The sequence below is a fragment of the Sceloporus occidentalis genome, unplaced genomic scaffold (genome assembly GCF_023333645.1).
Source record: "Sceloporus occidentalis isolate IW3139 unplaced genomic scaffold, rSceOcc1.0.p SCAF_6, whole genome shotgun sequence".
NCBI classification, from domain to species: Eukaryota; Metazoa; Chordata; class Lepidosauria; order Squamata; family Phrynosomatidae; genus Sceloporus; species Sceloporus occidentalis.
Window position 1 is genome coordinate 31,527,501 of NW_028316986.1, and position 12,462 is coordinate 31,539,962.

The window sequence follows — 12,462 nt, forward strand, 5'->3', positions numbered from 1 at the left end:
ATATATGTATACATATAGATATAGATATAGGCCACAACTGAGCTGTATACTTTGAAAGAGTCTCATCACCTCCCTCAAGTGGGACCCTTTTTTAAATAAAGATTTTTTCCTCATTATTTTTCTTCATATTTTTCCTTGTTGATGTGTGTGTGTGTGTGTGTGTATAGACACACATATATATAGGCCACAACTGAGCTGTATACTTTGGACGTCTATCATCCCAACACTGAAGTGGGTCCCTTTTTTAAAAAAACAAAACAAAAAATTTTCCTCATGTTTTCCCTTGTTCATATATATATATCCCACAACTGAGCTGTGTACTTTGAAAGTCTCCCATCACCTCACTCAAGTGGGACCCTCTTTTAAAAAAAGATTTTCATATATATATATATATCCCACACCTGAGCTGTGTACTTTGAAAGTCTCCCATCACCTCACTCAAGTGGGACCCTCTTTTAAAAAAAGATTTTCATATATATATATATATCCCACACCTGAGCTGTGTACTTTGAAAGTCTCCCATCACCTCACTCAAGTGGGACCCTCTTTTAAAAAAAGATTTTCATATATATATATATATCCCACACCTGAGCTGTGTACTTTGAAAGTCTCCCATCACCTCACTCAAGTGGGACCCTCTTTTAAAAAAAGATTTTCATATATATATATATATCCCACACCTGAGCTGTGTACTTTGAAAGTCTCCCATCACCTCACTCAAGTGGGACCCTCTTTTAAAAAAAGATTTTCATATATATATATATATCCCACACCTGAGCTGTGTACTTTGAAAGTCTCCCATCACCTCACTCAAGTGGGACCCTCTTTTAAAAAAAGATTTTCATATATATATATATATCCCACACCTGAGCTGTGTACTTTGAAAGTCTCCCATCACCTCACTCAAGTGGGACCCTCTTTTAAAAAAAGATTTTCATATATATATATATATATCCCACACCTGAGCTGTGTACTTTGAAAGTCTCCCATCACCTCACTCAAGTGGGACCCTCTTTTAAAAAAAGATTTTCATATATATATATATATCCCACACCTGAGCTGTGTACTTTGAAAGTCTCCCATCACCTCACTCAAGTGGGACCCTCTTTTAAAAAAAGATTTTCATATATATATATATATCCCACACCTGAGCTGTGTACTTTGAAAGTCTCCCATCACCTCACTCAAGTGGGACCCTCTTTTAAAAAAAGATTTTCATATATATATATATATCCCACACCTGAGCTGTGTACTTTGAAAGTCTCCCATCACCTCACTCAAGTGGGACCCTCTTTTAAAAAAAGATTTTCATATATATATATATATCCCACACCTGAGCTGTGTACTTTGAAAGTCTCCCATCACCTCACTCAAGTGGGACCCTCTTTTAAAAAAAGATTTTCATATATATATATATATATCCCACACCTGAGCTGTGTACTTTGAAAGTCTCCCATCACCTCACTCAAGTGGGACCCTTTTTTAAAAAAAGATTTTCATATATATATATATATCCCACACCTGAGCTGTGTACTTTGAAAGTCTCCCATCACCTCACTCAAGTGGGACCCTTTTTTAAAAAAAGATTTTCATATATATATATATATCCCACACCTGAGCTGTGTACTTTGGAAGTCTCCCATCACCTCACTCAAGTGGGACCCTCTTTTAAAAAAAGATTTTCATATATATATATATATCCCACACCTGAGCTGTGTACTTTGGAAGTCTATCATCCCCACAGTCAAATGGGTTCCTTTTTAAAAAAAAAAAAAATCCTCATGATTTTACCTCACGTTTTCCCTTGTTCAAAAAATAAAGAATTTGCCTCATGATTTTTCTTCATGTTTTCCTTGTTCATATATATATATATATATATATCCCACAACTGAGCTGTATATTTTGAAAGTCTGTCATCCCCACATTCAAGTGGGTCCCTTTTTAAACACAAAGATTTTTCATCATGTTTTCCCTTATTCATAAACACACACACACACCCCTGAGCTGTATACTTTGGAAATCTATTTACCCCACACTCAAGTGGGTTCCTTTTTTAAAAAAAAAATCCTCATGTTTTCCCTTGTTCATTTGTCATGATTTTTCCTCATATTTTCCCCATATATATATATATATATATATTGCCCACAACTGGGACTGTATACTTCAAAAGTCTGTCATCCCTGCAATCAAGTGGGTCCCTTTAAAAACATGTTTTTCCTCATAGAATCATAGAGTTGGAAGAAACCACAAGGGCCATCCAGTCCAACCCCCTGCCATGCAGGAAATCCAAAGCAAAGCATCCCCAACACATGGCCATCTAGCATCTGCTTAAAGACCTCCAAGGAAGGAGACTCTACACTCTGAGGGAGGGAGTGTGTGTGTGTGTGTGTGTGTATACCACAACCAAGTTGTATACTTAAAGAAAAAATTCTGTGATTTTTTCTCATGGTTTCCCTATATATAGCTCACAACTGAACAGTATACCTCATGTTTTTCCTCTATATCTATCTATCTATCTATCTATCTATCTATCTATCTATCTATCTATCTATCTAGTCTCTAGATAGTCTCTCATCCCCTCTCATGTTTGTGTGTGTGTGTGTGTGTGCATATATACAGAGGGGGGGGAAGGGAAAACATGAGGAAATTTTTTTTCTGATGAGCCATGCCTTCTCATGATGTGGCCAAAGTACAACAGCCTCAATTCGATCATCTGGACTTCCAAGGAGATTTCAGGCTTGATCTGTTCTAGGACCCATTTGTTTGTCTTTTTGGCTGTCCACACAGCACCCTTTTCCAACATCACATCTCACACGAGTTAGTTTTCTTTCTGTCGACTTTCTTTACTGTTTAGTTCTGGCATCCGTACATAGAGATGGAGAATACTATGGCTTGGACAATCCTAACTTTAGTGCTGAGATTATACACACACACACAACTTTTTGTAGTTCTTTCATAGCTGCCCTTCCTATTCCCAATCTTCTTCTTTCTTGATTGTAGTCACCATTCTGATCAGTATTTGATCCTAAGTAAGGGAACTCTTTAACTATTTCAGTTTCCTCATTGGTTGAATGTATTTGTTTCTTCTGAATTTATATTAGGGTTTTGGGGATTTTTGCTTTTATTTTGTAATGTCCTACACAGAGTGACCAGATGTCATAACCACAAAGGAGAACAAGGCACCACAAAATATAGAACATTCAAGAAAAATGTAGGAAATTACCAAATAAAAGCTAAAAACACTACTATAAATATAATAATAATAATAATAATAATAATAATAATAATAATAATTTATATTTTCCCACCTCTCCCTGCAGATCGAGGCAGGATTACAACCTAATAAAATACATTCAATAATACAATTTACAATAAAATACAATCTACAAAAATACTATCAATAAAACCAATTAACCTTATCACATACAACAATCGTGACCATTAAAATAATTCAGTACTCATGGTCTAAGGGGTGGAGCATAACAAGCTATTTTATACCTGGTCAGATGGATAGTCCCACCGGAAGAGATCCGTCTTAACTGCCCTCTTGGAAGCATCTAAGGTGGTAATAAGATGGATCTCCTCTGGCAGGCTGTTCCACAGTTTTGGAGCAGCAAAAGTGAAAGTTATTTGGGAAGTCATTGTCAATTTGGGCATCTGCTGTTCTAATAAATTCTTCCCCAATGTTCTGAGAGTGGGGGGCGGATTGTGTAGGGAGAGCTGTTCCTGCAAGTAACTGGAGCCCAAGCCATGTAGGGCTTTAAAGGTAATAACCATATATAGCCTGTATAACCAATAGCATGTATATTTATCATGTAGATTTCTATACTGCTTATCAGTGAAGTCAGCACTTTCTAAGTGGATTAGAATCATAGAATCCTAGAGTTTGAAGAGACTGCAAGGGCCATCCAGTCCAACCCCCTGCCATGCAGGAAATCTAAATCAAAGCATCCCCGACAGATGGTCATCCAGCCTCTGCTTAAAGACCTCCAAGGAAGGAGACGCCACTATACTTCAAGGGAGTGTGTTCCACTGTCAAACAGCCCTTACTGTCAGGATGTTCCTCCTAATGTTGAGGTGGAATCTCTTTTCCTGGAGCTTGCATCCATTGCTCCGCGTTTTAGTCTCTGGAGCAGCAGAAAACAAGCTGCCTCCTCAATGTGACACCCCTTCAAATATTTAAACAGGGCTATCATATCACCTCTTAACCTTCTCTTCTCCAGGCTAAACATCCTCAGCTCCCTAAGTCGTTCTTCATAGGGCATGGTTTCCAGACCCTTCACCATTTTGTTCGCCCTCCTTTGGATATGCTCCAGTTTTTCAACATCCTTTTTAAATTGTGGTGCCCAGAACTGGACACAATGGCGCATTATAGACGGGCCTTTAATATGCCCCCGTCACGTGCTAGGGGTTGGCCGAGGACCTAGCGTCCATACCAGCCTCACCCCTAGCACGTGACGGGGGCGTAAAGATGGCGGCGCCCCATACACACGGGCGCCGCCATCTTTACGTGCTGGATGCATTGCGTCCGCACGTGTCGCCCCAGAAATGACGCCACAAATGCGCCCCTTGTGCTTTGCGGTGCCTCTTCCGGGGGTCTGAGAAGGAGCGCGATTTCTGCGCTCCTTCTTGGCAGCGTCCGGGAGCCGCGCCATTTAAAGGCTGCGGCTCCCAAACGGTGCAAGCGGCGGTGGCAGCAGACCGCCACAATCCGGCAGTCTGTAACGCACCAAAATTCCAGGGGGCTCTGACCAAAGCAGAATAGAGTGGCACTATTACTTCCCTTGATCTAGACACTATACTTCTATTGATGCAGCCTAAAATTGCATTGGCCTTCTTAGCTGCTACGTCGCACTGTTGACTCATGTTCAGCTTGTGGTCTACTTGGACTCCCAGATCCCTTTCACGTGTAGTCTCGTTCAGCCAGGAGTCACCCATTTCAATTTGTAATGGGTGACACTTGGATTACAATATGTAAGCCAATTGCCCCCCACAAGATGGGTACTCGTTTTATGACCTACGAAAGGATGGAAGGCTGAGTCAACCTTGGAGCCCTGGGATCGAACTCACAACATTGTGACTGCAGGCATTTAACCACTGTGCCTCCAGGGCTTCCTTAATATAAATGTAAATTCTTCCTGGACAGAAAGTTGAAATGTAGGGCATGTACTGGAAAAGTAGGGCATCTGGTCACCATGTTCTTACATTTCTCTTGAATGTCCTATGTATTGCGGTGCCTTGTCTTCCTTTGCTGGTCACCCTGTCCTCACAGACCCCTTTGCCAACTGATATTACAGACTGCTATGTCTGAATTGATTCAGCGGATCTGCTATGGTTAGGGCTAACAGATGGATTTAGGCCACCAATAAATTTAAAAATTCATGTGTTAGAAAGGTAATTTGAAATAGTCTAGAATTCCTAACGTTGCCTATTTATGTCACCTTTGTCTTATTTATACAAAAACAGCCATTGTTGGCTTTTCCAAACTCATTTCTGCTAAAAGCTTTGAAAAAGAAATACAGTGGGCCCTTGGAATCCACTAGAGTTTGGTTCCAGGACACACCCCACCATGTCCCATTAAATACAACGGATAGTAAAATGGTTTCCCTTGAATAAAATGACAAAATCAAGGTTTGCTTTTCACACATATCTTTTGTTTCAGTATATCAAGAGACAATCCTGTTTTTCTTGGAGTTGTTTAATGGAAGAAATGTAACGTAAATGTTTCACACATGCCACAGATTGGTTTTGAGATACTTTGCTGAGGTCATTTGACAAAAAAAGTTTTTAAATGAAATTAAATCAATTGATAAACACTCATGTCATGTACATTTGTATTTTAATAGTTCTTTATATTTGTGCCACTTGTGAACAGATGCACCAGTCCTTCATTTCTCTCACCCATGCCGTATGTGGGTGGAAATCAATTTTGGAGGGTGAGTCTTGCCTATTTCATCTATTATACCAGTGCTGTTTGCTTCACTGTTCCCCCATCTAATGGTTGGTGAAAATTAAGAGAAGAGAGAGTCATACTACTATGCAAACTTCTGTTATTGGGAAAACTTTTTACTGCTAATAGGAATCAACCACATTCCCCTTCTGCCATTGTTTCCAAAGTAATGAGGAGGTGGGAGTTTTCTGTATGCTTTTCTTCAAAGAAACATGCAAAAGGTGTTTGTATGTGTCAGCAGTGTAAATTACAAAATAAAAGAAATGGCAAATCATCTGAAATTGCATTGCCCAATCTTGTGACTTTTACTGGAGGCCAGACAGTGAAAGAAACGGCGCTGGTTTGAGATAAGATACCAGTAGAACCACATATCGTTCTTATGGCAAGGCACTGCTGTAACGGGTCAGCAGCATCCAGGGAAGGCAGCTGTGAGAGTTCCTTCTCACACAGTAGCTGATGGGAGTGCTTTGACATTTGCAGCCGAAAAGTATAATTCATGAACAGTGGTAATACTATTAACAGTCACAATCTGTGGGAAGAGTCTGGGGTAATACTTAAATCACTTTAAAGTACATGTTTCATTTTGGCTTGAGCTCTTTTAAAATTATTTTTCAACAAGAGTGGGAGTAATGGGAAACTAAAGAAAGACGAAGACTATTCAAAGCATTTTAGATGAAGATAAAACAAGACTGGCTTATATATATAGTTTTATTTATTTCTCTGAAGATGCCAGGCACAGCTGCTGGTGAAAGATCAAAAATCAACTCTTCTAGAACATGGCCTCATCGCCCCCAAAACCTACAAAAAAATTATGGATGGTGGTCATGAAAGCCTTCAACTTCACATTTTATTTATTTGTTTTAACCTTTCAAGTTATTTAATATGCTTTTAAAACAATTCAAATGGTTTTAAATTGATTTTATTGTATGCTGCACCAAGATCTTAAGATATAGGGAGGGATGTAAATATTTTGGTGGCTAGTGTTGTGTAATGGTTTGGGTGTTGGACTAGGACCTCACAACACCAGGGTTCAAAGCCCTGCTCAGCAGTGGAAACCCACTGGGGGACCTTGGGTAAGTCATACCCTTTCAGCCTTAGCAGCAACAGTAAAATTCCTCTGAATAATCTTGGCAAGAAAACCCATGAGCCATGAATCTAGGGCAGGGGTAGGCAACCCTTTTGAGCCGGGGGCTGGGTTGCTGTCCCTCAGACAACTGGGGGGCTGAATACAAAAAATAAATAATTAAATAATTTTAAAAAATTAAATAAATAAATAAACCGGGACAAATGTAGGACAAAATTTTCAAATGGAGGGCACTTTTTAAATAAAAAATGGAGGACACGCGAAAAAATTTGCTGATTTTTAAAAAAATGTTAAGATAAATTCATGTTTCTGAGGCTTCTATATACAATTGCCCCACCATGCCCCTCACGCGAGATGCCAAAGGCCTCAGCGGCAATCGGCGGCAGGACCGGGCTGGGGCTGGTCCCAAGGCCTCGTCGGGCCACATCCGGCCCGCGGGCCGCAGGTTGCCTACCCCTGATCTAGGGATCAGGAAGGTATTGTCTGATAATGTGGCTCATTCTAAGCAGTAGCTTTTTGTAATTTGTGCTATTGTGACATGGCAATTTCGTTCGGCTGTTTTGTCTATCCATTTGGAATTACTCCCATGATTCTTTGGCACTTTACAGAGCACTCAAAAAGGGAGCTCTGCCGGCACTGGTGGTTGCTGCATCAGGGAACCGCAGCAGACAAACCGTGTGATTCCTGGATGCAGCAAAAAGAACCCGCAAAAAGCGGATTCTTTTTGCGGTGCAGAAATGACGCCACAATGAATGAATGAATGAATGAATGAATGATTTATAAACCGCTATTCCTGGCAGATCATAGCGGTGTACAATATTAGATACAAAGTTACAGTCAATAGCCTCCCAATAACCCACCCATACAAACCCACCCCAACCCTTAAAAACAGTATAAAATTTCAAATATTGCAATGAATCCATAAAAGCCAAATTAAATCAGAATACATAATAAAAAGTTGACACAATGCAGAGAGGAGAGAGAGAGAACATCAGGACACATACGGGAAGGCTTGCCGGAAGAGAAAAGTTTTTAGATTCTTCCTAAAAAGATCGAGGGAGGTTGCAGAGCGGAGCTCATCTGGGAGAGAGTTCCAGATTTGAGGGGCTGCGATGGAAAAAGCCCTTTGAGAAGAGGAGACAAACCTAAATTTAGGAACTCTTAACAGGTGTTTACTGCCCGATCTGAGAGCGCGGGGTGGACTATATGGGGAGAGGCAGTCCTCCAAGTACCCTGGGCCCAAGCCATTTAGGGCTTTATAGGTGATAACCAACACCTTGTATTGCGCCCGGAAGCGGATAGGCAGCCAGTGAAGATCTTGTAGAACAGGTGTTATATGGCAGGCCCTGGAGCATCCAGTGACCAGCCTTGCTGCCATATTCTGCACCAATTGTAGCTTCCGAGTTTGGTACAAGGGTTGCCCCATGTAGAGCGCATTACAGAAATCCAACCAAGAGGTTACCAGGGCATGTACCACAGTTTCATTTCTGCTGCGCGATGTGCGTCAAAATGGTGGCGCGCATGTAGAATGGGCACCGCCATTTTGTATGTGCTCAGCGCGTACTAGGGTTAGGGGTGTCCGGAAAGGACACCCCTTTCTAACCCTAGTACGTGCCGTGCACGTACTTTCCGCCTGTGCGGAACAGGCCTAAGATTCTCCCAGTCCTGTTGTCCTGTATGGTTGTTGGGAATACATTTTTAATGCTAGAAATAATCTGTTAACAACTCTGTTTCCCGCTATGATTCAGTAGCCAGTTTGAGTGCTGATGCCTCTTTCCACTTTATTGTGATTACAATTGATATGTGAGCTCATAGTCAGTGTGGTCTAGTTGGCCCTCCCTTGGGGGTTCTCAAGGATATCTCCAGCAGGGAAGACTGAGACTACTTCTAATGCTTGAGCAAGGAGGACAAGAGTTCACCAGAGAACTGCTGTGTTTTTTGTGTTTTACATTCTTTAAACGCTTTTCAGATTTTTCCCTATATATGTGTGTCTGTGTGTGTTTTACAGTAATAGTGCAATAACAGTGCAATTGTCACCTTTTCCAACTAAAATTCACTATTTAGATGCTTTTTACTACATAGGGATGTTTTCAAAAGATTTCTCTGCTTTCCTGTGGTAGGTATCACACACCACAGTGTTACCACCACAGCATTATTTTATAACAAATTATTTTTAATTATTTTAATTAATTTTAAGGTAATATGTAGTGTAAAAGTGGTATGCCATCATGCTGTAATAGTATTATTATGGCTTAGTGAGAAGTAGTTTTTGAACAGGACAACTTGAAACTACTGACTAGAATGGTAAGTACTTTTGTTATCACATGAGAAAAATATCAAAAATGGCAAGGAATGGTGCGGTCTGTTTCTCTTCCTGTGCCAACTCCAATAATGAGAGATTTGGGCAGAGATTTCTGTACCATAATGATGCCATGCCATAATAGTGTTTTGATAGATGATAGATAGATAGATAGATAGATAGATAGATAGATAGATAGATAGGCAAACCAATCTCAAAGCACAGGGTGGGGCAAATCAAGTGATGATAAAGGCATTAGTACAGGTGAAAACATGTGAAAATCATTCCTTTATAGTGCAAATGTAGCAAGTGTGCAATATATAGTGTCAACAATCAGCTATAGTTGCAAGTTTAGCTGAACTGCTAATTAAATACACTGATATTAAGATGACTCTGGGTGTTAGTGTGCCTTTTCTGTCTTCAATTCTTCGCTTTTTCTCCCCACAAATTCTATGGGGCATTAGAAAGTACCATATTCTCTGAGGACTCAGGACAAGGACTTCTGTTAAGTAACAGAATGTTTTCACTGTTGTTGGTCACCATCACACTTGAGTAGACAAACTGAATGCCAACTCTACTATTTTCTCCTGAGCAATACAGCATGAAAACCACATCATTCCTCCACTGCCTGCCTCCAGAATGTGATATTTACAGTTCAGTTTTTCTACATGTTCACTTACTAGATCTTGTCATGCATCTCCTTTTCCTCCACCACCACATCCACTTTATGGCAGTGTCAGTGCTTGATCCTTTACATTAACCAAAACCAGTGAAGGTAAAGTAGTGAAATCAGGACAGGTTATGTTGATTTACTGTGACCTTCTCATTCCATGTTACTAGTGTGATGATGACAAGGCCATCAGAGAGAGGTGTAGAATCTAAGACATGGAGTGATATGAAGGAGAAGTAAATATTCTCTTCTCGTGGTGAAGATACCAAATGTGATTCATTATCTGCCATTGCTTGATTGAGATCTACTGCTCAGCATAGTGGTTAAATGCCTGTACTGCAGTCACTCACTCAAAACCACAAGGTTGTGAGTTCAAGACCAGCAAAAAGGCTCGAGCTTGACTCAGACTTGCATCCTTCCAAGGTTGCTAAAATGAGTACCCAGATTGATGGGGGAAAATTAGCTTACATTGTAAACCGCTTAGACACTGCTTAGGTGGTATGAAGTGGTATATAAATGAAGCTTGTTTGTTTGCTTGTTTGTTTTGCTTAGTGCTTGAAGCAATCCTAGGCAATTGGGACATTTTGCAAAGCAAGTGAGCTGTTTCATAGGCGGGTTACACACCGCCATTAAAGTACGCGCAGAGCGCGTACTAGGGTTAGGGAGGTGCGGTGCTTCCGCACCTCCCTAACCCTAATACGCGCTCTGCACGTAAAAAATGACGGCAGCCATGAGGACGTCACGGCCGCACCGCCTCTATACAGGGCGGCGCGGATGTGACATCCTCACTCCGCGCCAGGGCGCCTAGTGCGCCCTTAGCGTGGAGCAGGAAGGAGCTCCATTTCGGAGCTCCTTCCTGGTTTGCGGTGCCGCTTTGCATCGCTGGGCGCAGCCTTCAGACAGCTGCGCCCAGCGAAGCAAGGGAGAAAGGGGCCAAATGGCCCCTTTCTCCTCCTCCCCGCCGCCGCCGCGGGGTGTCCTTGGGTCTTGAAGCCCCAAGGACACCCCTTTTCAGGCTGCGGGGAAGCAGCGTTTTGCCGCTTCCCTGCAGCCTGAAAAGCGGCGGATTGGGGCCTCAGCGGCTGCCGTTCTGCCAGCTGAGGCCCCGATACACCGGGGAAAGGGGCGGGTACAGCCCGCCCCAAATGGGTGGTCTGTAACCCGCCATAGTATCCTATTCTGCACTGCTGACCTCCCACCTTTCCTGGTGCTGTAAATTGTGATGCTATACAAATTGCTTAGGAGCTGCTATGTGGGAGAAGCATAGGTAGATATAAAAGCAATGGACATCCCATTTATATTTGAGAGTAGGAGGTCATATGGGGAACTTTTTGTGTGTTGGGAAGATCCTTTGATTTGGTTGTATTATCTGCCAGAGAGGAGGAATGACAGGTCACTTGTTGGGAAACAAGAGGAGTTACAATACTGGAAGTTTTGGTCATGGGAAGATATGACATGGAGAAATGGCTAGATTATGGGACTGCCGCACTGCCAGCTTTGTATTGTGCCACAAGTCAGCCCATTCCCCAACAGAAGATACAGCTGTGGTTTTGAAAGCCAGCCATTAGATCTTATGTGATTCTGTTGAACATCATGATTGTTTTCAAAAGTATCCTTTTATCTATAACTTAACTGTTAGATGAGGTAGCCATTCTAGTATGTGTAAGTGAGATCTGAGTGGCTCTTCTAACCAATAGGACTGATGTTTCTTTTTTAAAGTTTATTTTCAAATATAAAAATATAAAGTATTTGAATATAACACATTAGTAACTTTTAAATCAATGATAAATTTAATGGAATTTAAAAAAATTGATGTTTCTGTTGAAGGCCTGGTAAATCTATGATATTCAGAAGCAATGAATACAATTGACATGATCACTCCTGAGTGCCATCTTCTTTCTGCCTTGCAGATCTCAAGCAGTTCTGTGGTATACTCCTCAATTTGCTTAATCATCCACAGAGTGATTAAGCAAATTGGTAGACAATTAGAGCACAAGTGGAGGGATTCTCTGAATAAATGCAACTGAACAATAATATACAGAACCTTCTTCAAAGTAACACACAAAAAAGTTACTTTCGTTCCTTGGTTATATTCCATTTGCTGAAAGTTAGCTGGGTGATTTGGGGATGTTTGATGTTTTTAACTGCCTTCAAGTCGACTTCAACTCATGGCAACCCTATGAATGAGAGACCTCCAAGTCACCCTATCCACAACCATCTTGCTCAGCTCCTGCAGATTCATGGCTTGGTTTCTTTGATTGGGTCTATCCATTTGGAATGCAGTCTTCCTCTTTTCCTCTTGCCCGCTGCTTTTCCAAGCATTATAGTCATTTCTAATGAATCCTTTCTTCTCACGAAATGGCCAAAATATGACAACCTGTTAATCAATTTTGCTTTCAAGGTGAGTTTGGGCCTGATCTGCTCTAGGACCCATCCATTGGTCTTTTTTTTTGTGTGTG

General features: G+C 41.2%; 1 protein-coding gene across 1 annotated transcript in view; it reads right to left on the bottom strand.

Moving 5' to 3' along the window:
* BICRAL (BICRA like chromatin remodeling complex associated protein) overlaps positions 1 to 3,521 on the bottom strand; it is a 41,007-nt gene extending 37,486 nt beyond the window's left edge. The window contains exon 1 of the mRNA XM_089529208.1: positions 3,499 to 3,521. The gene's annotated coding sequence lies outside the window, so the exon portion shown is untranslated. The remainder of the gene's footprint in view (positions 1 to 3,498) is intronic.
* Between the last annotated feature and the right edge of the window lie 8,941 nt (positions 3,522 to 12,462).